General features: G+C 46.9%; 1 pseudogene; it reads right to left on the minus strand.

Annotated features, from left to right (window-relative positions):
* LOC144769647 (IgGFc-binding protein-like) overlaps nt 1–27418 on the minus strand; it is a 1000379-nt pseudogene that overhangs the window by 103962 nt on the left and 868999 nt on the right.

Genomic DNA, 27418 nt, shown 5'->3' on the forward strand with positions numbered 1-27418 from the left:
CCTGCGGGAACCGCAAGGACCGCCGGCAATTGACCACCACCCTCTGTGGCGGGGCGTAAGCCTTAAGGTAACCTTTTCTCTCCAGCCTTAAACCTCTCCGCCCCTCTCCCGATGTCTGCCGACTTACCGGTGTCCGCAACCCGCTGAGATCCCTCTCCCGGTTTCCCCGGCTCCGACCTGACCCGACCAGACCCGAAAACGCCGATGGCGTCCTCAGTAGCAGTCACCCCGCTGGGAGCAGCTCGCTCGCCTGCAGCGCCGTCTAATCGCCAATCGCCTCCCACTGACCTCACCGTGCTACGCCCTCACCTGATAGCACTCCCGAAGAGCAGCGGCAAAACCATTAGTGGGACGCGGCCAGAAAATGAATTCAGACCACTAGTCACAAACTTAATCTCCCATTTTGTGTCCTTACTGTTAGCAATCATAACACAACCCCACCCTTGTAGGGTCACAGTTTCTTTCCTGATACTCCTTTCCCTTGTAAGTAGATTTTTTCTGGGAATTCCCTCCTTGGTCTGGTTTTTTGGGGACCTTTTGAGGACCCTTCCAGTTGTTTATATTAGTTACCTTGGGCTTTCCCTTGAGAGGGGACCTATCCTCCTTACTTCTGATCACATCCCTCAGTCTTCTTGGTCACCCTGGTGTGAATCTACTCAGCTGCTGTCTCACCCAGTTCCCTGGGACAAGACAGTTTAGAGTCAACTCAATACTGGTGTAACTTCTCTGAAGGGCAGTTGGCCAATATGTGCTAGTTCATGAACAAATTGTACAGCCCCTCATAGGTTTTTAACCTTCGTACCCTGTATCCAGCCGCCCTTTGCCTTGACAAATAGGATTACAAAGTCAACCCAGGATTGGGTACTGACTTTCTAGGTATCCATAAAATTCATCCTGTACTGCTCGGGGTTGAGACCAAACCTTCTGATCAATCTCTGCTTCATGTGGGGATGTGATTCAACTTATTTTCCTTCTTGGGCAAGACCCTGTCTCTCCCTGCTACTGGAATCAGTTCCCCAAGGGAAGGAACCTCAGTACAGAGAGCTCACCCTCATCTTAAGGGCCCATCTAAAAAAGCAGTCACCCATTTTTCTATGTCATCACCCTCCTGGTACTTAGAGACAACCCCCTTGGGTAGTCTTTGGCTAAACACACTACCCCTGGACACTTCTTTCTCCTCTTCACTGCCACAATCTTCCTCTCTACAGCCGCTAGTGGTTCTTCGCTTCTTGCATGCCCATTTGTTCTTGGCCAAGGCCAACTTGTCTGTTTCTAGGGTAATAGAAGTCAGCTGTGCCTCAAGCTCTCTTGCTCTAAGGGATGAATCAGGCTCACCTCTGATTGATCCGCTTCCCCCATTAGCGCTAGTAGAGGCCTTGGTCACTGTGTGTGTGGAAAGGTGTTCAGCTTCCTCATCGCTGAAGTCTATGGAGTCTTCCTCCCCTGTCCTTCTACCTCTGGAGCCTCCTCTATGTTACAGTGTTGATCCTCAAGCTGGACTTCCGCCCAGGCCATATGGTCCTTTATCAGCACTGTATTCCTGAAATTGGAGGGTTCTGGTAATACCCTAGCCCTTTACAGGCCCTTACGCTCTGCTACTTGGAGAGTGGCTAGGTTAGCTAGATGAGGCTCTATGATATCCCTTGGAGTTTAAAACAAAAACTTGCAAAAATTGAGGTTAGAATAATTCAGAAATGTTTTTTAAAAATTAATAATTTGTTAGGGATGTATGACGTTACAACGCATACTTTTACAACGCCTACCTTTACATCGCAAGTTTTACAACGCATACCTTTACAACGCATAGTGCTTTTATTTATTTATTTATTTATTTATTTTGTATACTTATATAGCGTGGGCCTGTCGCCCAAAGGGCATCCTGGCGCTTGAGATCCGGTCAACAACACTTCCACTGCTCAGCCAATCCTAGGGAAAAGATAGGTTTTTAGGGCTTTCCTAAACGGGAAGTAGTCCCTATGACTTCTCAAAGGGAGTGGCAGGGAGTTCCAGAGTTTGGCCGCTGCGACACAAACGAGCGGCCACCCATCCTTACTCTCTGGAACCTCGGAACCACAAGCAATTGTGCCGAAGAAGAGCGAAGGGGCCGCGGGGCAGAATACCAGGCAAACATATTCTGCAAAGGCACTGGGCCCTGTCGGTGTACCGCCTTAAACACTAAGCACGCCGCTTTAAACAATACGCGCAAGTGCACCGGCAGCCAGTGTAGGTCCCTTAAGGCTAGAGTGGAGGAGCTAAGGTTAGGGCGAGAAAGAGCCAGCTTAGCGGCCATATTCTGCACCCGTTGTAACTTCCCCAGTAGATTTTTTGGTGCCTCCAGAAGTAGCGCGTTGCAGTAGTCTAAACGACTTAGTATGGTCCCGCGAACTACTTCCGGCCTGCCCTGTACGGGGAGAAGGGGCAGGACTTTACGCAGCATGCGTAACAGCATCATGCACGAAGAGATGGTCTTATTAACGTGCAAGTCTAGCTGTAGATTTGGGCCGAAAATCACCCCCAAGTTACGAGCTGACTCCGCAGCCGACACTGTCTCGGGAAAAGTGGAAGGCCAAAAGTTCTCCGGAAGTGCCCACGGAATCCGGTCCATGGAGCAATGAAGCACCTCGGTCTTTGTGCTATTAAATTGTAAGGAATTGGCCCGAAGCCAATCCGCTGTAGCTGCCATGCAGCGATGGAATGTCTCCAGCGGGACCGCATTATTTCCTTCCAGGGAGAAGACCAGCTGGGTATCATCAGCATAATTAAATGCCGAGATACCGAAAGATTTTATAAGCTGGACCAGAGGGCGGAGGTAGAGATTAAAAAGTATTGGGCTGATGGCCGAGCCCTGTGGGACCCCCTGCCCTACTTTCCGCTGCTCCGACCGAAACGGGGGGAGCACGACCATCTGCTGCCGGTTATTAAGGTAAGATACCAGCCAGTCTCTTGCCCCCTCTGTGACCCCGCACTCCTCGAGCCTCCTGATGAGGGTCCGATGGCAAACCGTATCGAACGCGGCCGACATGTCGAGCAGCACCAAGAAGGCTGCCCGACCACTATCGACCCGCGAACGAAGGTTGTCCAATACGGTTACCAGTGCGGATTCCGTCCCATGCACAGGACGGAAACCAAACTGTGACTCATCGAACCACCCGATTTCTTCCAGGAAGCCTGAAAGTGAGCGGGTCACCCACTTTTCCACGATCTTAATAGGAAAGCGGAGCAGGGAGATTGGCCTATAGTTGGAAAGACAGGCGGGGTCCAGGGTCGGTTTCTTAAGCAGTGGTGCCACGACTGCCAGCTTCCAGCACTCAGGGACCGTTGCCAAGTCCAAAGACTGGAGGCAGATGGAGTACAGAGGCTGGAAGAGTTCCGCCTGAAATGTCTTCCAGAATTTGGGTGGCAATGGATCAAGCGGAGAACCCGAAGACACCGTACGTGCCAGGCTGCAAAACTCCTCAAAGGAGGGAGTGGGGAAGTGTCTTAATTGGGGTCGACTGGACACCTCTTCTAGAGCTCCTAGGCTGGTCGCATGACCGCTCTGCCGGGACCAGCTGGGCGAGGTGTCCGGGGCTGCCCAGGCTGCCTGACCAGAGGCAAGCCTACTCTGCCATGTTGGACCGGCCACAACGCCCGAGGCCTCCAAACCAAGGGCATGTCCACTCAGCAGGGGTCGACTGGAAGGAGTGTCCGGAGCTCCCAATCTAAGGGCTGGGTCACTCGGCTGGGGTCGACTGGGTGACCCATCCGGAGCTCCCGAACCGGGGTCAGATACAACCGGCCGGGGTCGACTGGATGGGCTAGCCGGAGCTCCCAAGCCGAGGGCCGGAGGCACTGAGTTTTTTAAGCCTTCCAAGATCTTAGCGGTCTTCTCCTCAAAAGCACCCGCCAGGGAGTCGCACAGGGCCTGCGACGCAGGGACAGTATTGGCCACGCACACAGGGTGGGTCAAGTCCCTGACGATTTTAAACAGGGCTTGAGACTTGTTGGGCGCCTGGTTCAAGGTGGTTTCTAGGAAAGCCGCCTTAGCCAACCTGATCTGCACCTTGTAACCCTGCAGTGCCAGCCTGAACGAGGCCCTCGCTGATGGCGAGTACTGCTTCCTCCAGGCTCTCTCGGCGCGTTTGCAGCTCAACTTCAGCTGCCGCAGCTCCTCCGTATACCAGGGACAGGCCCGGTTCAATCTACCTCAAGACTTACGGAGAGGCGCAACCTTGTCCAGCGTATTCGTGATAGACTGGCAGAAGGTGATATAGCTTTCCTCCACCGAATTGCTCAGACAAAAATTGTCCGGTAATAGGGAAGGCAGCGACGATGAGTTTAATAGTCGAGACCAAGGTCTGCCCAGTTTAGCCTGTCCGGCGCCGGCTTTCCCCGAGGAGTGTTCCGCCATGCAGAGAGAGAAAACAACCAGTGAGTGGTCAGTACAGTATTGACATAGGATATCATTGACCACTGCTAGTTGTGCGTCTGCGAAGACCAGGTCCAGGGCGTGACCTCTCCTATGAGTGGCTAACCGGACCAGTTGTTGCAGCTGGATGTCGCCAAGAGCTTGGCAAAGTGTCGTAAACGCACCATCCAGCGGGCCACCCGGCCACAGGTTGAAGTCCCCTAGAACCAGCAGCTTGGAGTGAGTATTAGAGAGGTCATATATCAGGTCGATGAAATCTGACAAGGAGGGTACCAAGCCCGGCGGTCGATAGCACAAAACGCCTGTGAGCAATGTTCTGTCAAGATCTTTAAAAGAGAAACCCATCAGCTCACAGCCCGAAACCTCTCTAATTTTAAGTTGGAAGAAACCCAACATTTCTCTAAAAATGACACCAATTCCACCACCTCTGTTCTTCAGCCGAGGAGAGTGGATGATTTTAAAACCTGGGGGGCACGCCAGGCCCAGTTCAACCAGGCAGTCCTCCCGAGTCCAGGTTTCCGTCAGAAACAGAACATCAAGCTCCGAGGACTCGATGAGGAAGGCGATCTCTGTGTGGTGCTTGCAAAGCGACCAAACGTTAAGCAGCCCACAAGAGAGGGAGTAGGGCCAAGCTGAAACACTAGCCTTCTGAGTCAGGGACGCCTGGCTCGGTCTGAGTTCCAGTAGGGCAGCCCGAGAATAAACTAGACGTGGAGAGTGCGGGGGGGGCAGAGGGAGCGGCCCTGTGCACGCCCGTTGCGCGAACGGGCGCAAACGGGCTTACCTCTGGCGCGCCTACGTCGCGCCCGCTACCGCTGCGCGCTTGCACATCCATCCTTTTATGATATTGGACCGAGCGGGAGTCCGCCTCCTGCATCCCTTGCCCTAAGCAAGATGGCGCCCGAAGTGCTCCCAGCCTTCAACCCCACCCAAGATGGCGGTCGGACCCGCTAAGATATCTGTATCCCGCCGAATGCGGGTGGAATACAATTAGAGTGCGGGTGAGCCTAACTGTTCCCCGGCCTAAAAAGCCGACACCTAAGGTAGGCAGCGCAAATTAAATGAGCTCTGGCAGCTCTGTGGCGCGATACCAGCAGCGCGACGGAATTTAAAATAAAGCATAAAGTTAAAAAATGCAGCAACAGCAAAGAGCGCGTGGACCAGAAATCTAACCTGACCACACCCCCGGTGGCTTAAATAAGCTCACCAAGTGCGGGAGTCCGCCTCCTGCGTCCCTTGCCCTAAGCAAGATGGCGCCCGTAGTGCTCCCAGCCTTCAACCCCACCCAAGATGGCGGTCGGACCCGCTAAGCTATCTGTATCCCGCCGAATGCGGGTGAAATACAATTAGAGTGCAGGTGAGCCTAACTGTTCCCCGGCCTAAAAAGCCGACACCTAAGGTAGGCAGCGCAAATTAAATGAGCTCTGGCAGCTCTGTGGCGCGATACCAGCAGCGCGACGGAATTTAAAATAAAGCATACAGTTAAAAAATGCAGCAACAGCAAAGAGCGCGTGGACCAGAAATCTAACCTGACCGCACCCCCGGTGGCTTAAATAAGCTCACCAAGTGCGGGAGTCCGCCTCCTGCGTCCCTTGCCCTAAGCAAGATGGCGCCCGAAGTGCTCCCAGCCTTCAACCCCACCCAAGATGGCGGTCGGACCCGCTAAGCTATCTGTATCCCGCCGAATGCGGGTGGAATACAATTAGAGTGCGGGTGAGCCTAACTGTTCCCCGGCCTAAAAAGCCGACACCTAAGGTAGGTAGCGCAAATTAAATGAGCTCTGGCAGCTCTGTGGCGCGATACCAGCAGCGCAACAGAATTTAAAATAAAGCATACAGTTAAAAAATGCAGCAATAGTAAATAGCGCGTGGACCAGAAATCTAACCTGACCGCACCCCCGGTGGCTTAAATAAGCTCACCAAGTGCGGGAGTTTGCCTCCTGCGTCCCTTGCCGTAAGCAAGATGGCGCCTGAAGTGCTCCCAGCCTTCAACCCCACCCAAGATGGCGGTCGGACCCGCTAAGCTATCTGTATCCCGCCGAATGCGGGTGGAATCCGTTCTTGTCGGAGGCCCATCCAACCCCTGGAATTCCACCTTCTGGCCCCCTGCCCTTGGCCCCTCCCCCTGCCCTGCTGACAAGGTAAAAAGTTTGGGGGTCTACATTTCTCATGATCTTTCTATGCAACATCAGGTTAGTGCTACAGTGTCTTCCTGCTTCCACCAGCTCAGAAAAATTCGTAAAATAGCCCATTTTCTGACCACTGAAGCCCTTACCCTGACGTTGCTGGCATTAGTCATCTCTCGGGTGGACTATGCCAATGCCCTATACCAGGCATCCCGCAATACCAAATCAAAAGACTTCAGCTGATACAGAATCAGGCAGCACGCCTCATTTACCACCAACCTAAATATCACCACGTCGGTCCCCTTCTTAAAGCCCTTCACTGGCTTCCTGTATCAGACCGTTGTCAATTCAAACTAGGCTGCTTGACCCACAAATCCCTGGCCGGCATCGGCCCTTCCTTCATTTCGTCGCTTCTGCACCCGTACGTCCCTTCCAGACCCCTCCGATCTTCCCACCACGCTCTCCTTCAGACGCCCAGGTTTAGGCGCAAAAAGCACGGATGCCTCAGATTCTCCTTTCTGGCCCCCTCACTCTGGAACTCTCTCCCTCCGGAACTTAGACTTTCCTCTTCCTACCTTCACTTCAGGTCTCTCCTAAAAACTTACCTCTTCCGCTGTGCTTATACATAAGCTCCCCTGCCCTCCCTTCTTTGTCTCTTCCTGATTTAGTGAACAGCGCCAAGAAACCGTCCGGTGTATGCTGCGCTCTATAAATCCTTTTTACATTACATTACAATACAATTAGAGTGCGGGTGAGCCTAACTGTTCCCCGGCCTAAAAAGCCGACACCTAAGGTAGGCAGCGCAAATTAAATGAGCTCTGGCAGCTCTGTGGCGCGATACCAGCAGCGCGACGGAATTTAAAATAAAGCTTACAGTTAAAAAATGCAGCAACAGCAAAGAGCGCGTGGACCAGAAATCTAACCTGACCGCACCCCCGGTGGCTTAAATAAGCTCACCAAGTGCGGGAGTCCGCCTCCTGCGTCCCTTGCCCTAAGCAAGATGGCGCCCGAAGTGCTCCCAGCCTTCAACCCCACCCAAGATGGCGGTCGGACACGCTAAGCTATCTGTATCCCGCCGAATGCGGGTGGAATACAATTAGAGTGCGGGTGAGCCTAACTGTTCCCCGGCGTAAAAAGCCGACACCTAAGGTAGGCAGCGCAAATAAAATGAGCTCTGGCAGCTCTGTGGCGCGATACCAGCAGCGCGACGGAATTTAAAATAAAGCATACAGTTAAAAAATGCAGCAACAGCAAAGAGCGCGTGGACCAGAAATCACCGACAGGCGCTGGATGGTGAATAGTTTAATTTACTATTCCAACTCCAGTCCCCATGGATAGTAGGGAAGGTGTTGGATAGTACATTAAACCTATTCCCTATCCAAGAGCGCCCCCCCAGCGCAATGCATTGTAATAGTTTGCGTTGTAAAAGTTGCGTCGTAAAGGCACTGTGTGGTAAAAGTTGCGTTGTAAAGGATGTTTACCATTTGTTAGTTCACGTTGAGGGGGCGTGGCTTGAATGCCAAACATGACTGCATGGAGTGGTATTAAAATGCAGTCGCCACCTGTGATCTACCCTAATACTGTTTCAGCTCGGGATAAAGGCACTGCCATATTGACCATGAGGTCCAGCCGGACGGCAGAGATGATAGGGGCATGCTTTGGTGGTGTTGGAGGTCCTCATGACTGCTGGATTGGGGAGAGTGGTCTGCATTGGTTGGAAGATATGGCTGTGCGGTGTGGGCTAGGTCAGGCGATGCAACAAGTGTTAAGATGGCCCTCGCTTTACGGGGTTCGAGGATGTGTTCATGGAGTGCACCATTGTGGCCCCAAGCTTCTCCCAAGACCCCCTTCCTCCTGAACATGGGGGCTACCCTGAACCCCTCCGCTTGAGACGACTGCCTCATGTGGGCCCGAAGCGCGGCCTAGATGTGGATCAAGGAAGTGGGGTCTGGCCTTGGTCCTGCAACTTTTGTTCTCCTGCTTTTGAAGTCCAGCTTATCTCCCCAGCTCCCTACATCCATCTGTTTCTCCAGAAAGCAAATCTTCTCCTACCAAATACCTGTATTATTTCAACCCAGGCCTCTTTTCACTTATACAGGGAGCAGCATAGCTCAGGCTGTCAAAGGCTGCCAATCAGAAGAGGCTGCTACAGGGCTGCTTTAACCCGTTACCTGTGCTGAACGTTCCACGATAGTGCAGAACGTTCTATTGCGCGGGTGGGGCCACGGCGTTCAAGGGACATGCGCAGCACTACCGAGGTAGTGCACGCGACGTCCGCTGAACGTCGCCGCAGCAATGGGGTTAAGTAACCTCAGGATAGCAAGTACTAAAACTACTTTCCAGTAATTGTTATAATAAATCTGACCTTGGAACATTGTTGAATTTATTGTAACCATTATTTTAATACTTTGAATGATATTGCCAGGTAGCTCCCAAGCAAAGATAGACTTTATTACGTTTAAGAAATCACTCACATGTTAGCCAAAAGGGAAATGTTTTTTAACGTTTTTTCTCTACCATGACATATAAAACGCATTGTATATTGTCCCTGATTTTTATAACAATGCACCCTACCATTGAGGCACCCATGGCAGCCCTTAGAGCGATTTATGAAGTGATTTACTAAGTACAAAGAGGTCGTTATGGGCCTTGGAAGTACTTTTATTTCCAAGTCATATTTAGAAAATAGTTTTATTTTACATCTTGCCTGCAAGCAAGGCTTGGCTTTAAAATGACACCAGACACCATAACAGAGCAAACTTCAGTGCATTACGTCCACTGGGGTCTCTAATCTACATGATGTACCATATACTAGGGACTTACAGGTAGGTTGTCTTGGCCAATTAGCATTATACCAATTGCCATAAACCACTGGATCACTGGCCCTGGGCCAAGTCAGCAGAGCCCAGGGCACTTTCATAGTCAGTAACCATGACCATCAGTCAACCAAAATGGGGTTGATCATGGCAAAAAGGATGATTTTCCTCAAATACATTGTTGTATTAGACTGTAAAGTGTATTGAAAGGTTATGAGGTCATAATGGGTTTGTTACAACGTAAGTTGGGGTATTTATGTTGTGGGTTAGAATGTTGGTGGCAGATGAAAAGCTGCATCAGAGGAGCAATCATCTGTTCAGCTACGTTTCCCCTTGTGGATATAATTAGCTATATTTAATAAATAATTTTTCTGAATTCCTCTACATCTGTGTACTTAGTACAATTTAGCGACAAACTGAGGATGATACAGAACTTCACAAGCCAAAGGAAAATCGATCAGTACTGCATAGGGCCTTTTGCAGGAACAACTATAAACTGTGGGGCTTTTTTACAAGCCCCTTGTGCCACTTTTGCGTCACTTTTAACATGGGAAAAGTGAAACAAAAGTGGCGCAAGGGGCTTGTAAATCTGCCCCTGTATGTATATTTTAAAATAAATATAATAGGCACATTGCTTGGAAGAGCAGGAATAAACTTTAAGAACAAACTAACTGACAGGTTGGAGTAGGCGAATTACGAGTATCTGTGCTTACTTTTAAAAGAAAAAGAAAAGGATCAAAACTGAAGAAAATAATTTTAGTTAGTAACGCTACCTGAATTTAAGACAAAAGTGTGTGTTACTACTAGATTATGCAAAAGGGACTGTTACATGACAAAGATAAACATAAAAGGTTTGAGTGCAACACAGACAACAGCCGACGCGAGGCATTTAAAATTAATAAAGAAAACATTGGACAGTCATGTCCGGTATCACGCATCAGGTATGACACCCACGCATTTCAGTGCGGTGTTCCGCATCACCGCACTGAAATGCATTGTCACGCATTTTGCCGACTCGCCAGCTCGCGCCACCGGTGGCACCTGTGCACGAGCTCCTGCTGCTCCGAGTCCAGCGAGAGCGTGCTGCAGCCAGTGCCAGCAGCTGCTCTAGTTCATTAATAGTTAATCATATATGTTCTAATCGCTGCTCTCAGCTCGTTGGCTGAGTGAGAGCGCGGCTACAATGTAACATTAAACAATCCTCAGTGCTGGCTCCAGGCTGGCGCTGTAATTTCCTACCCACTGTGGCTTAAGTTTGACAGAGACACACACTGTTGCAATTAATTACAGGGGGGGGGACAGGCCGCACTCTCAGCACCGCTGCTGTAACTGGCTGACACTGCCAGGTTTACTCACAGGGCGCCAAGGTGATTCACTGGCTATAATCCAGATGTGACCCTAACTTGCCGTCACGTCCAGAGGAAGTAGTGTTTGTATGTGTGAGCACACTGTGAGGCGGAATGGCTGGCTATTCAAGTCGAGAGTGGGAGTCCTCGCCGTCGGTCGTGGCTGGCGTGCTGCTCTGTCTTGGTGCGCAGCTGAGCATCAGCCGCAAAAAAATCCGCGTTGGCGGCCAGCCCAGAGAAACCGACTCCGGTGGGGACTCACTCACTCAGTCAGTGACTCCCATGACTCGCTCACTCGCCGCCGGCGCCCGCCGCGCAAGAAGAGGCACCTCCCGACGGACCGGGAAACGTCGCTAAACTCGACCACTTCAAGTACGTTTATAATTACTATGCTAAATACATCAATGATGCCGCATCTGAAAAATAAATTAATTCACAAAATGGCATCTCATCTGCAGGGGTGCTCACTCTGATCATCCTTCCCAGTATACCTCCTGGTTTAAATCTGCAGTCTGTCAGTCGGATCATTGTGATTATAACAGTAAATGCAGGCGGGGCCTGGCCGCAGGGCTTAATCTCTGTCTGACTGTCTCCGATCTGATAGGGGCACCAGTAAATGTATAATGTTCACGGGTCACAGTGTGTGACAGTTACCACCAGGCAGTGTTTATAATACTACTAGATCAATGAGTCAGCTGAAAAATAAATTAGACTCCTGCTGCTGCCCGAGTTTCTTTAACTTAAAATGCGCAGCTCCTGCTCCTCCTTAACCCCCTGCTCTGACTGCAGCGGGGTGGAGGAGAGCGAACTCCGTTTGTAACTTTAGCTGCGGCTGATTTTTACTGTTGTCAATGCAGGGCAATCTGGACTGAAAGCTGCTGACAGTACCGTCGACTGTCTGCGGTAAAGATGGCTCATGGTTCCAATGTGGTATCGGATCCCACCTGCACCAGTCAGCCAAATACAGGGTCAGAGAGGCTGGCTCACGAGTCAGGGTCACAGAGGCAGCGCTGGGGGGCCAGTCGCAGTGAGAGTGGGCGCAGCAAGCTACTGTGCTCACTGGTTGCAGCATGACTGATGGCACATCGTTGGCGGTAATATATCATGCAAATGGGACTAAGCCTACCGGGCAGCAACCTGTGACGATCGGGAATAATTATTAAGTAAGTACCTGAGAGAGCAGGTAATCTATTAACTAAACTGTAATTATCAATTACATCTTTGTAAACACTTCTCTGCAGCTGCCTTGTATAGATTGTTGTTACAGTTTTGAGCGGTTAGTGTAGTATTGGGTACTGTATTTCTGATTCTTATTTCCTATATCAGCCTGTTCCTCAGCCCGGGCCCTCGCTAAGTGTTGCTGTCGACACGCCTGGCAATTCTAGAACTCTGCACTGAGTCCAGAGAGAGGCTGAGCTGGTGGTGTTTAGGGCAGGCGCTTCTCACATTGGCAGAGCTGTGCCACCGTGACCAGTTTTTCATTCAGAGCTGCAGATTAACTTCACCACTGGCTAAGCCAGTGAGTGTAACAGACACAGACACTGTTCAAGGACTTCGGCACCTGCATTATTTTTTTTTCCTACCTAGGTGCACCAGTGTAGTGACGTTACTAGAGACAGAAGTATTTATTATAAAATTAACTCTACCACAGTGATTTCGCACAGAGGAGAGGTTAAATGTCCCCATTAAAAGCACTTGATTGTACAAATGACACACTGCATATTCTCCCAAAAACCTACGATCGGTTTACAAGGGCACTAGGTTAGTGCCCTTTCATTTCTGTGATTTGGAGCGGTTTTAAGATTTTCTTAGAGTTTATTGTTGATCAAATGGGTGTCATTTCTTATGTTTATACATTTCCCTCGTCATTACTGCTTGATTTTGCTCTGCGAGAAAAGTGTCACTCATAGTGGTTGAAATATCACTCATAATTACATTGAAGTTATAAAAATGTCACACATAGCAATTTGAAACCTTGGCAGCTATGCTTGGAATGAGCACGAGACATGGCTTACTCAGAGAGCTCATCTGTGCTTGTGCGAGATGGTCAGCTGTGAAGCAGACAGCACTTGAATGTGCATGCACGAGCACTGCAGGAGATTCCATCATCGCGCAACCTCGACGTCTGGGAAATACGCCCAATTAAACACAGAAAGGAGGCGTATGGGTGGCGTTGGCCATCCTTTGAGATTTGCCTGGCTTTGGCAATAGGCATGCCTTATATAGAGAATTGCACAATGGTGATTCGCACACCACAGGTGTGAGAAAGTGCCATCTTTCTTGCCTTGGTATGCCCCCACTTTTTTCTGAACTGCTGATGTGCTTTGACTGAGTGTCCCTGGGTCCCTGCCAATCAGGTACCCAGGGCCTGTGTTTCTTCCCTAAAAAGAAAAGCTATGCTGAAACAAAATACCCAATTGGCATCTCTGGCCACCTGTCAGCCCCTAGTAAATTTTACCCTAGGTACCCAGGGCATGGTGACCAGAGAAGACCCCTGAGGGCTGCAGCACTTATTGTGCCACCCTCAGGGGCCCTATACCCTGGCACCCACACACTGCCTTTGCAGGCTGAGTGCCTAAGTACATAACTAAAACTAGAGTCGACATGGCACACATCCCAGGGTGCCATGCCCACAGAACCCACTGCCCTGACATACTTCAATCACCCCTCTAGCTGGGTGCCCTATGCCAGAGGTGAGGGCACAGGTGCATGAGCCCTGTGCCCCTACCGTGCCCAGTGCCATTCCTGGGCACGGTAAGTGCAGTGTTGCCATTTAAGAGTACATGGTGCTGGGAGGTTGTAATTTACGAACTCCATAGCACCATAATGGCTTCACTGAAGACTGACAAGTTTGGTACCAAACTTCTCAGCACATTAAACCCGCACTGATGCCAGTGTGGAATTTAATGTAAAATGCACGAGAGGGCATCTTAGAGATGCCCTCCAAAACCCGAACCTACAATCCACGTCTGGGCTGAGGCTGCCACACAGCAGACATGTTGCTGGACCCCTGGGTGGAGAGCCCCCCGCTCTCCTAGGCCTGCAACAATGCACATCCTGGGCGAGGTGCTATATCTCCTCCCCCAGGATGGACCGGGGGAAGCTTCAAAGGCATACCGCCTCTGAGAGCTTCTCCAGGCCATTTGCCATACCCAGCAACTGGCCCCCCACCCGTTATACCCCCACTCAGGCGGGAAGACTGGCGGGAAAAACTACATCAGGAAGTAGGGTGTGCCAACCTTTGCCAACTCCACCCCTTAGGTGGAGGAGGCGAGGTGAAGCACGACCCCCGGCTTCGGCCATCTTGTAGATGGGGAGCCCTGCCCAATCCCAGCTAGGCTCCTGCCACCCTCACACAGGAGAGGAGCAGTCTAGGTTGGGTGTCCTCACCCCAGGACAGGGACCCATTGGTCCCTGTCCTTGCCCTACCTGTAACGCCCCTAAATTTAGTATTTAGGGGCTCCCTGAACCTTCCTTCCTCAGATCCCGATATCATTAGAAGAAAATAGATCAAGACGAAGAAGACCCGCCGCGCAGCTGCTAACAACAGGACAATAACCACTGACTTGGCCCCAGCCTTACCGGCCTGTTGATCCTGGAACCTGCTCCTGCATAATCCCGGCGACCTCCGCGGACAGCAACCTTGGGACACCCAGAGGACCTGCCTGCCTTGACACTCTCAAAGATTGGGACTCCCACCAGCAGAGGCTCTGCGGCAACAACCCAACTGGTGCTCACCAAGAAGCTCCAGACCAGCCCACTCTGCACCAGCCGAGCCCGGGCCGGGCCAACCCGAACCAAGACCACGAGGACGACCCCTGGCAACTGGGACCCGAAGTCCAGTGCCCAAAGACCCTCCTCGACAAACCAGCCGACGTCTGCAGACTCAGGACCAGGGACCACCCCAACCGCGACCAGCCGAGGGTAAGATTTTCCGACCCCCAAAGACACCCCTGCACCCGGCGCCCCGTGGCCCCCTGTGCCTCCCTGTGGGGTACCTACCTGTGCTCCAAGATACCAACTTGCCTCTCGAAGTGCTGGTCGCCCCTGGAGAGTCACCGTTCCCAAGCCTGAAGCCTTTGTTCCTTTTTCAAGGTCCTCATTGGATAACATTGAGCGCCCGACAGCTCAAAAGCACCCTGCACCCAGCCGCTCGAGTGCTGCTGGATGTGACCTCTTTGAACCATCCTACATCCCCCTTTGCCGTGAGCAAGTGACCAGGAGCCCAGCTCCCAGAGCCGCGTGGCCTGCTAGTCAGCAGCCACCAACCGAAGGCCCCCTTTCCCTCATTGGATAACATTGGGCCTACCTACCTCTGCACCCAGCCACCCCTGTGCCGCTGGGACTAAACTAACTGTACTCACCTGACCCTGAGGGACCCCTGAGTCTATGCCTAGATCCCTAACTTCACCAACCAAGTACTCACCTGGAAACCGGTAATTCATTTACCTGCCATTTGATAACATTGACCCATTTTGACTCGAAATTCTTTTGTGTGAAGTTTTGAAAACTGAGAATATTCCTATAAAATCAGCCAAGGTCCGAATTCGAAAATACTCACCTGTGAGCAGGAGAGAAGCCAGTACTGTACCTTTCAGCCCAGTACTGAACCGCAAAAGTAATCCCTAGTGGGGTGACTAGTAACCTTTATTTTCTCCTTAGGAACCCATTGTCTGCTTTTCTATGAAATTTCTTTTGTGTCTACTTTTGAAAACTGAAAATATTCTTTATAAATCGCACAAATTACTGAAAGCAATTACCTACCTGTTTTGAAAACTGAGAATATTCCTATAAAATCAGCCAAGGTCCGAATTCGAAAATACTCACATGTGAGCAGAAGAGAAGCCAGTACTGTACCTTTCAGCCCAGTACTGAACCGCAAAAGTAATCCCTAGTGGGGTGACTAGTAACCTGTATTTTCTACTTAGGAACCCATTGTCTGCTTTTCTATGAAATTTCTTTTGTGTCTACTTTTGAAAACTGCAAATATTCTTTATAAATCGCACGAATTACTGAAAGCATTTACCTACCTGTTTTGAGTTAAGCCCCCAGTTCTGGCCCTAGGAGACTAGTGCTGGGTTACAAAAGTAATGTGATCGTACTTTACCTGTAACCTGAATTTTCTCCCATTTAATAACATTGTTTTATGTGTGAAGTTTTAAAACAGTTTTATATTCAGGAAAAATCATCAATGTAACTAAAATGTTTTTGCTAATCTGGTTTCAGCTTAGACCCCAGGACTGAATCTAAGATCTAGTCCTGGAACTACCAAAGTAATCCATAAAGTAATCAACTGTACTTTCCTATGAAAAGGCCATTGAGCTCAATGCTAGAGTGTGTTTCAGAACTGTGTTGCTTATTAGCTATCCTGTAATTATTGAGTGTACAAACTTATTGCTCCTCTGCAAAGTATTTACATGAGAGTACTCATAACTGGAAAAGTATATTTTTACAACTGTTGGTTCTAAAAATAAAACAACTATATCTGAGAATATAACAACAATTGGCCTGGAGTTCAGTTCTTGAGTGTGTGAAACCTTTTGCTGACTGAGTGTGTACAACAAATGCTTTACACTGTCCTCTGGTACTGCCTTACTGCTCGACCAAGCTACCACTTTGGAGTGTAAGGTCAGTTCTGACTTTAACCTCTGTTATACCTTTGGGGTTTGTGGACTCTATACACACTGTACTGTCTTATTGTCCAGTATATATAGAACCACTTTCTCACAACAGGCAAACACTGTTTATCTCAAAGGGAAAAAAAGAAGGAAGATCAAAACAGTGATTCAGACACTGTTTAAGTTGGTGTACACCAGATCTATTACATTTAAAAAAATGCAAATGTTTTAACTATAATAAGCATTTGCTGCCATCTCATGTGCATTTAAGGAATAACAGGTTAATTGAATATATTTAAACAATAGAGATTATAGAAGCAGAAAAAAGTTGTAGGATATTGAAAAAATATATACATATTTATAAATAGATTCTAATATATATGTATTTTTCCTTAAAGATATATGAGAAAGCAATAGGAGCATGTAGGTATAGAAGAGTATATTTGAAGTTTAAGAATCTTAGCATCAACATGATGGATATCTATTTGCGCGACCCATTTGTTCTTCATTGTTATTAAAAAAAATACAAGAGAGGCTTTTGGCATGCCGAAACCCAACACTAACACTCAGAGATTACATTCTTTATTAACAATAGAATATTTACGGCATTTTTTTTATTTTAGTTTTTGTTTTGAAGGAGAGAGGTGTTTTATTAGCCTGCAAAGTGCATTGAAAGGCTATTGTTGTATTAGCCTGAAAAGTGTATTGAAAGGCTAAGAGGTTATGAGGTCATAGTGGGTTTATTATAACGCAAATTGGTGTATTTATGTTGTGGGTTGGAATGTTGGTGGCAGATGAAAAGCTGCAATCATCCGTTCAGCTATGTTCCCCCTTGTGGGCTTAATTAATTATACTTAATCAATCAGTTTACCGAATTCCTCTGCTTCTGTGTACTTACTACATACATGAGTAAGTTTACCAGGTGACTCCATGTCTTGGATTTACCTTTAACAAAATTATAGTAATGTAATATATTTAATCCTGTCGCTTTAGAGTACAAATCGAAGAATGAATGAGGCTGCCAAAGGACAGTCCAAACTCTAGCATCACATCATTGGTAACGTTGAGTTAATCTGGTATGTTTTAGAGGTGGGTGTGCCACTCAAAGCTCAAGCCGGGCTCCAGCCAAATGCCTAGCTTTGATCAGGGGCCTCTGGGAACCTCAAGCCCGAAACTAGCTGAGCTTTCATGCAAGGCGATATGGACTGGTGGCTAAAGCTGCAGGCCATGTATCATTGGGAGCGGGGTTTGAATGCCAGCCTCTGCTAAGAATCCCAAGCAAAACTGGGTGCTGAAAAAAAGTACAGGTAAAGTAGTTTGTATCTGTAGCACACTTCTGTCCTTGGGGAAGGCTTCTGATATATAAAAAGGCTCAAAATGAAATGTGGAATTTCTCTCTCTCTAAAGCTCTAAACTAATTCCCCAAGAACTAAGTACAAAGCATTTGCCTTTGGAGGCAGAACGAGATACCAACCTAGTGATTGAATTTCAGTGTGTGAAACTGAAAAATTTGTAATGCTTCCTTGCTTGAACAAATTGTGTGATCCTAGGCAATACTATATTCCTCTGAACACATATTTTGTTCCTTATCACATATGAGAGCATCTTGAAATACTTGAGTTCAGGATGCATGTGGTACAAAAAAATCTTGAGTTTGATTTTATAGCCTGTAAAGTTGCTGGCCAAGATTCAAAATAGGAATCTTGGCCAGGTATACTATATACATGAAAATAAATTTGCCTCTCATGTTACTAATAACAATTTGCATTCAGGGTGGGGTAGGATATGTTTCCCAGTTCTTGTTTAAAAGCTCCCAGTTTTAATACATACTTTATTAATACTTTAATAAATGCTTTTGTAGGCACAGAGATCAAAGAATTAGCTCAGTATCACATGATGCTGAGTCAAGGGTTGAGGCCAGGATTAGAGGCTGGCAGCTCCAGTCAGTGGGGCACATCGTATCTAAGTGATCTTCAGTGCTAGGTTCAGCACTTACCTTGAAATACCTTCCGTTGTACACGCAGCCACAGTCGTTCATGGACACGCAGCTGTTCCCGTCAAACAAAAAGCCATCTTCACATTCACATCCCTCAAAACACCCTTTAGTGCACTTGGACCCTCCAGCAAGAAGAGAACAGCAGATAGCACAGGTCGATGTGCAGAGCGAGTAATGGCTCCTGGGTCCACAGGTAAAAGCTGCAGGGCAAAAACGAAAATAAAATGAAAAATAATTTTAACCAGCCTTTGCAAATCCATATCTGGTCATACTTCTTCAGAATATCTTTTCCTGAATTATTATTTAAATCATTAACACTTGCCCCTGGTATCTGTTAAATTCCTAAAGGAACACACATTGACAAAATCAATATGTCAGCAAGTGGCTGGCAGTTTTTTAGCTGTGTCAATACTTGGGTTTTTTTGGTTATGGTTTTTGGAAAACTTTTTTTGTTGGGGGAGCTTATGGGCACCATACCAAATTTTTTTTTTAAATGGCCAAAAGTAAAAGGACCTCATTTATGAGGCTGTGCGTCACTTTTACGCCGCTGGTGCGTCACTTTTTGTGACGCACCAGTGGCGTAAAAAATGCACCTTGTTGCGCCATATTTACAAAGTGACGCATCTAGGTAGATGCTTCACTTTGTAAACCCCTGCGCCCCATTATACCTGCGCCAGGTATAATATATGCAAGGGGGGCGTATTGACGCAAGAAAGGATCATGGAAGTGACGCAGTGAAATCTATGAGATTTCACTGCGCCACTTCTAGGACTCAAATGCGTCAAAATCTTACGCCGGCCTCACAGCAGGCGTAAGGCTGACGCAAGCCCTTTCACATGGGGCTTGCCACATGTGAAAGGACACATTGCAGGAGTTGCGTCACTTTCGTAGCACACTCCAGCAATGCGTCACTTTTGCACCTACAGATACATCAGCAATACTGACGTATCTGTAACTCCTTGCGACATGATGCGTCAAACTGTAAATATGACGCATCATTGGTGTCGCAAGGAGGGCGCAATGAAAAGTGACGCATCGTTGTTTTCACGCAGCGATGCTTCACTTTTCATAAATGAGGCCCAAAATATTTTGTTGATAATAAAAAGCACACATTGCCATAGTAGTCCTCAGCACTGAAGGAAACTGCTTTATGTGTGGTTGAGCTCCTATTAAAAGTGCAGAATTTTGTCACTTATAATGAAATTAGCCAATGGCTGAAGTGGACTGATCTACTGTGTCATGCAGTATTATGTATTGGGCAGAAGAAAAATGTGAATAACACAATAGGCCAATGGATGAAGAAAGCTGGATGAATTCCTGTACGTAGGGCCACTGGAATTATGCAGCAGAAAAGGAACAAATTATGCGACACGACTGACTAAATTATGCAGCAAGCAAAGGAGTATTATACAGCGGAAGGTGGAACATTTTGTGATGGAAAACACTTTTCCCTCATTAGTACCAGTTAAAACTCTAATACAGCAATAAGCAACAGAAAAAGTGACAAGTCTACATTTTTATTAACTTTTAATCCATTTGAGCTATGCATCATATGATGGATTATGTGTGAAAAATACAGCAATCCATAAGTGTGCAAAAAACACTGTTGCCACGAAATGTCATAATTCTAGTGATCCTGCCTATAAATATGTTTAATATTCATTCAATTCAGGTAATATTAAATTATCTTGTCTAACTCTAGACCTAACAAGAAAGTTTTCCATTTTTTCCAACATTAGTTATAAAAAACCTGGCAGTTGTCTAGAAGTGGCTATCCTTAGACTTTCTTTGGTTTTAAAACCAGATGAAAACACTGTCGAAAGTCAATTTTTTTCAAATAAAATTAGGACACCTTGATCGTGTGATGGGGTGAATTCAGTTTAGATGAATTAGGGTGTGACCTTCACATCTGGTATCGAAAGGTATGAATCTGAGAAGTATTCAACTGAAAATAATCTAATTATCATTTAATAAATCTAGTTTACCGACACTACAGAAAGCCAGGTGTAGTGGCAGTGCATGTAAAAAACTGTGAGTGCCATAAAACACGTACAACAGACGAGGCATGTCCCAGGCATCACTGCCATGGAGATTCTACAAGAGGTTGAAAATCAGTATTGGTCCTAAGGTTAAGCTCACTTTCTGATAAATGTAGCAGGATGGTTCTAATTATGTTAGCTGAAGATTGAAAATGATCGGTCCATAGAAGTATATGGAAAAAAACCTTTCCTTGAGAAATGAGTTTGGGGGACATCCTTCGAGAGCCCGAGCATGTGTGTAGGTGTGGTTTAAGAGTTTAAATACCCAAAAGCGTTATTCTGGAGATCTGCACATAAGGTAGAAGGGCCTGCAATGTGAATGAAACATCTGCCTCGTGCCGATCTTTCAATTATTTTATTTTATAGGCTCAGATTAAAAACCTCTTCAATTCCAATCTGTCTTTGGGACGTTCTTGTGTATAAAACGATAAACAAGGACTGGTAAGACCAACAGTGCAATAATACATATGTTACAATGCATGTTCACCTCTGAGTCATGATGCTCTGCTGGCCCCAACGTGGATGTGTCATCAACATGTGAATGTATACATCATAGCACGTTGGTAACCATATTTTGTTCTAAAAATGACAGAGGCTGCTCTTGGAAGAGTAAATAAAAAAAGCATACAAAGTATGTGTAGGTGCCTTATTTAGAATTGGGGAGTGTGACAGCAAATTGCAGCTGCTGGTCCCTCTAGGTAAAAATAAAAATAGCATAGATAGCAGCATTATAGGTTTTAAAAACAATCAGTATGTTGTCATATTAAGAACAATTCATGGCACAGTTCCATAGAATTCGTTTGTTACTCATTATTATGAGTTTGTCACAGAAGCATTTTTGGTTAGTTTTGATCTCTTCCACCAAGCAAACAGTAAATATCTTGAAATAGCAAAAACCAGTCATCTGGTAGTATCAGACATAAAAATTGTAATGCATCATTTGGACGTGTGAAGCGTAATAAGTGACATACAGACACAATCCAATTTTTCCGATGATCAGCAAAGGTTGGACAGAGAAAGAGAAAATGTACAAGGGTCTCAGAGGAAGCTTGACAGGTGGGGCATACTGACAGTATAGATGCATTTTCCCAGGTACTTCTTCTTGAATTTAGAGGCAATGAACCATACCTAAATTGAATATATAGGGCTCTTGCCTGGGGTGGTTCAATGGCATCCATAAACGGTTCAAAACCAACCCATCCTTTAAAATCTAGAAAACAAGATTACAGGAAGCAACAGGGTGCAGGAGGAGCTAGGGAGCAATAGAAGGGCAAGCAGGATGGATTTAATAACTAAACAAAAGGTTGACTGCGGTAGGAAGGGGTGCTTAAAAGAATGGATGAGGGTGGGATGTGAGTCGGAGGCTGCACTCAATGGAAGAGATCAGGAAAAAAGGCCCCATTATCTGCTGTATACACACTTTACACAGACTGTAAGGATCTGACTGAGCCCCTGCAGGCACCCAGGCCTAATCCTGGAAGGGCGTTAGTGGGTGGAGAGCTGTGTGAAATACAGCGCTCAGTCTGGAGTCCAGTGCTTGCAGCGGTCGGACTCAGTTAAGTCCTGTTCTGCTGTTCCTTCTGATGCTCCTTCTGGAATTTCACCTAGTCACATCCCAACCCCGGCCCTTTTCGACTTGACCCCTAATCTCAATGGGAAGCCCAGGCTGGCCACTCTCCCCCCTTGCAGCGACCGGACCCTCCAATAAAGAAGCAAGCATGCAGCAATCAGTTCATTGCACTCACAGGGCCGCAGGTTCACAGTTACAATAGCCTAAAGTAATGTCTCGCAGCTCTGGGTCCCAATACAGCAGCAGACACGGCCCCACCGCAGAGGGCAAGATGTGATTATTTGTGATACAATTATATATATTTATTATAGCGACTTGTTAGAGCACTATGTTGTCTACAACTAGTCCTCTCACCTGTCACCTGCCGTTTCTGTGGCACTGGAGGCAGTAGACCACGGGCAAATTATGGCACTATCTGCGCCGTATGTGCATGACCCAAACAATACGATCACACCTGCTCTGCCCCACCCTAAAGACCACGCAGCGGCGTGCGCCAAGCAGCATGTATACATGCACCATCATGACATGATTACATGCATGTAATCAAGTCATGCTGTTGGCTGGTCACTTTTGCACTCCAATTTTCCGTAAAGTACAGGCCAGGCAGGCAATCCTCTAAAGTTCCGCTTGGCCCGCTAAGCCTGCTTCCCAGTTGCTCCCAAATGCTGCTGCCACTGCCAGGTTTACGCAGCACCACAATTATGGTGCCAGTGTTACAGTGCAGTGCTAGGCACACCAAGCCTAGGCGTGGTCTGACAAGGATCACACATTGTTTTTGTGGGCCCCTGCCACAAGCATCAACATGCAAAAGAGAATTAAAATTAACCATTGATGGCCTGCTTCTAATTCAGCTTGATTCAGTTCAGCTACTCACTTTTTAATTTCTTCAAGGACATTGCATTAAGTTTGTTGCCTAGCTGAGACCCTAGCTTTCCAGGACCCGGCCTGCCTCAGTACCTCACTTCCAGCTCACCCATCAGCCCGCTTTCCAACGGAACAATTAACCAATGCAAATGACTTGCTCCTTGAAATGCAGGCGTGCACTACTGTCATCACTAACGTGTCTGGACCCGGACAGGCCATCCAATGAAGACAAACCACTAGGCAGACATGCATCCGAACCGTAGGAAAAGGACAGGGCAGGTAGGTAAATTTCTTTTTAATAATTACTGGGCCCATCGCATTTGGGAGAACAATTAAATTGCCCCTGCCCTGTTAAATAAGTGCTGGTATTAAGCATAGGAAAGCGCTGGCACAAATTAAGCACTGGATAAATCATTAGTAACGCAGCACAGCGCAAATCATTGCCTTCTACCCCGGGGAGGCGTTCCATGGGTGGTGCAGGGGTTTTCCCACGCGAAACTCTTGTATTTTGATGCATTCTTATATTTACCATTACTGGTAGACCTGAAAATGCACTCAAACTGCTACGTGAGGCGTAACGAAAGGAAATATCTTTACTTCTCCTCATTACTTCCTCTTTCTATGTGTGCTGCATTCTGCAGCACACATTGAAAGATGAAAATGCTTCAGGGGATTGTTTTTGTGTAGGAAAGTACTGCTTCCTGCACAAAAACAATCCTGCTTGCAACGCAGGCACATTTGCACTGTAGAGCACGAGTGCCTGACTTGGCGCTAGGCAGCACATTGTGCACCAGCGCTGGGAAAAGGCAGTAAGGTGCCATATAATGTTAAATATGGCCATATATGTATAATATAATATAATTACTTAAAGGTCCTTTCAGCCAGCTGTCTTCATCCATTGGTCTGTTAGTGTATCATTCATCTTTGCCTCTGCCCATTACATACTATAGCATGGAGCAGGGGGTCATCACACCTCAGACACTGGATAACTTCACATTTTGCTCTATCACAAGGAGCACATCTGCACACAATGTATCTTTTCAGTACCAGTGTTTATATTTGTACTTTATTACTTTGGTGTTGCCTTCGTGTTGATGATGAGTCTGATGAAATGGCAGGAGGCTTACTACCAGCTCTCCATGTTGATCATGAACCCCATTACAGATTTATCAGTTCCTGTCTCCTGCTGACGGTATTGTAAATTCCTTTTAGGGTAGCCTTTTTGTCCGACTGCTGCTATTTCACAACAAACTAAATTGTGTCCATTTGATACTGTTGTAATGTAATGTGAATTTGTGGAGCACTGATAGTCACCCGTGAGGGTATCCAGGTGCTGAGTCGGTGAGTGTAGGCGTGTGGTGAAGCTGGACCTGAGAACAAGCAGTCCTGATGGTCCCACAAGAAGACTAATTGAATAGCCAGGTGTTGCAAAGTCATCCTGAGTCCTGAGCACCTCCAGATTTTTTGCTGACTGGTACTGGTGGTAACTGACTGACTGTCCCTGGGCTCTGCCTAACCAGGCCCAGGGCCAGTGCTATGTTGAAAACACACTTAGAATAGAGCGAAATACCTATATACACTAGGGTACATAATAGGTTAGGGTACCCTATGATTGGTATGACCTCTCCAATATGGCCCTATTACATAATAGGGCAGGGGGAACAAAACTACCTTAAAATTCCCAGTGAATTAGAGGGCTTGGAATTTTAGAGGCCAGCAGCCCTTTCTGCAATTGCTGAGGCCTGAGGTCAGTTAAAAGCAACCCTGTGTTGCAGGGCTGTATTTAATATGTAAATTGTACCCACACTCGTCTTTGGTGTTTGAAGAACTTATAAATTAATAACCTACAATATTTTGGCATATAACCTGAGTGTCACACCTAGGTGTCCCACTGGAGGGGCTCAGGTATTTACAAGGAGGGTCCTTAAAAAAGAGGTTTTACATGCCTTGGGTTTAGTGAAATTGCACATTTCACTGCCCACATTGTAGTAAAGTTCTTCCCAAAATCGACTTTTGTGTTAGGATCACTGTGGAGTGAGAATTGGCAATATATGTACATATTCAGAACCCCTAAAGTCTCCCCTAGGTATTCGAGGGTTGGGGGGACCTGTAGATATAGGCAGGGTTCTTATAAAATATGTTTAAAAAGCCCTGGAGTTTGAAAAATTGCCAGGAGAATTAGAACATTTCATTCAAGGACTCCCTAAAATTGTCTTGATAAATCCAACAATATACTATTGTTGACTTTGTCCTGAAATGTACAGACAACAAGTTATAAGATGTTTGGTCAGAGTTAAGTGGATTAGTCAGGCTACTTTGATAAGGTGATAAGAAGCCCCTGGGATTAGAGAGCCATTCTGGGAGGGTCGGGTTCTGCTGAACAGGAATGCCAGATCTAGGGGTCGTAAACAATAACTTTCCATAGAAGGAGGAAACCAGTTTCAATTACACCCCTACTCTTCGCACCCAGCCATATGGCAGGTTTAAGTAAGGAAATGAGCAGGTGTCATAGGGAGAGAAAATTTGGAGATGAGTCATCCTGGAGGTTGGTCTAGTTAGCTCTTGCCTCTCTGCTGGAAATTCAGCCATATTACATTTTGGAGAAATAGTGCTTTCTGGGAGACGAGTGTGCCACACTTTGGAGGAAATGGTCATACTCTGGAGTTTTGTCCTGCATCTTATTGGACAGGAGTGCCCTCCTGTGTGACCCCAGAAAATACTAAATAAGTATCTGAGAGGGGCAGTGCCTCTCAGATCTGCTGCTTGAAACTACAGCAGAAGGGTCCATGCTGGAAGTTTGATTTGCACCAACCAGGACCTGCACTCTGACTGACTGCGCCTGCTTCACAATGTGAAACTACATCCAGGTGGATCAAATCTTAATCAAAAGGGCTAAAGAGTGGACTCCCTGCAAGCTACAGGTTAACAGAGCTCACCTGGACCAACGCCACCAAGAATACCGAGCCTAGAAGTACTACCAGTGGATTTGTACGGGGTTTGTCCTAGTGGAGTGTGGGAATCGAAGTCCCAAACTTTTAAGGACCATCAATGAGCTCTCAGACTCTTGGAGTAAGTTTTGGACACTTTGGGAACCCTCACAAGAATTTCAGGAAGAAGTTCCAGAAGATTGAAAAGTTTGGAGCAACTTTGGAAAAAAGCTTTATAAGTAGACCAACTTGATCTGGCCAGCCAAGCCGGATGGCCTGCAATCCAGGTTTTTCCCGCTGAAAAGCTCCGGATGTCCGGCTTCCAGAGTTTGACCGGGAGTTGGTGGAAACCCAAGCTAACGAACCCTCACAGAATCTGGCCTGGTAAAGAGCAATGAGGGACCCCTTGAGAAAAAGCTCCAGAAACGTTTCTAAGTCTGAACTTAGAAATGGTGACCAGGAGCAACCGCAAGAGTCAAGCCACCCTCCTTCAATTGCTAGCCGGCCGGGATCTCTGGTTCATCCCGCTGGAATGCTTCAGAGGGCTGACTTCCATAGTGTTGACCAGGAGCTCATCACAAGGCAATCTGGCGAACCCTCATCTAATCGGGATTGGCTGGGAGTTTACAGGGACCACGGAAAGAAAAGCTCCTGAAAGGTGTCTAAGTCAGAAGGTAAAAACTTTGACCCAGACCTACTGCGAGGGGATGCCGCACAGGACTTCATCGTGGTCAGCCTGAAACTGCCTCTATCTCAGTCTACCACAAACAGATGTCTCAGTAGGTGCTATAGGATTTTAGGTACTATATAGTGTTAAATCTTTAATAATTCAAATATCTCTGGTTCTCTACATTGTTTTTTTTTAATTTGGTGTCATTTTAAAGATAAAAATATTTCCTATATGTATAAATTGGTGTTGGATCTGTATTGTGCGTTGTGTTTTCATTATGTATGGAATTGGTGTTTTAAAATGCTTTACATACCCATCTTTGAAGTTAAGCCTGTCTGCTCGTAGCCAAACTACCAAGGGTTGAGCATGGGAATAATTTTTCAAGACCTATGACCTATTCTGAGCCCTATATTGTGTTAGTGGCCTCATTGTCAGTGGTAGATAAATATTTACCACTAACATTAATCCACTTTCCAACACCAGGTCTTCAGCTCCTTGTGGAATTTAAGATGTGAGGAGGAGGCCATGATATGTTGGGGGAGGTCATTCCTGTTTTTGGCCTCTTGGTAGGAGAACGATCGACCTCCCATTCTGCTCCTGTGGATGTAAGGATTGCATGCGAGTGAGAGTGATGCTCAGCGAAATTGTTTTGTAGGTAGGTGGACGTGTAGCCAGTGATTAATGAAGTTGTGATTTGGTTTTTTACTATGTGCTCATGGAAGAGCATTTCTAACTGCACTCTTGTATTTCATTGCTGGTATGCATTGTAATTGAGGATTAGAGTTATATCTGCAAACCAATTTAGTATGTATGTCCTGCTTGTATGACTTTCTAGATTGTTTTCAGTGCTCTTGTATGTCGTGCTGATATAGACACCCAACATTTATATTACTAATTTTAACTCTGCTCTTTGTTCCTATTTTCTGTCTAACTCTCGATCTGCTCTTTCAGTTATGTATTACCTGCTGTATGTGTAACACTCTGTCTGGTCAGTCTGCTTCTGCTCTGTTTATCGGTCTAAAACTCTGCTCTGTCTAAC

The sequence above is a fragment of the Lissotriton helveticus genome, chromosome 7 (assembly GCF_964261635.1).
Source record: "Lissotriton helveticus chromosome 7, aLisHel1.1, whole genome shotgun sequence".
Classification (NCBI taxonomy): Eukaryota; Metazoa; Chordata; class Amphibia; order Caudata; family Salamandridae; genus Lissotriton; species Lissotriton helveticus.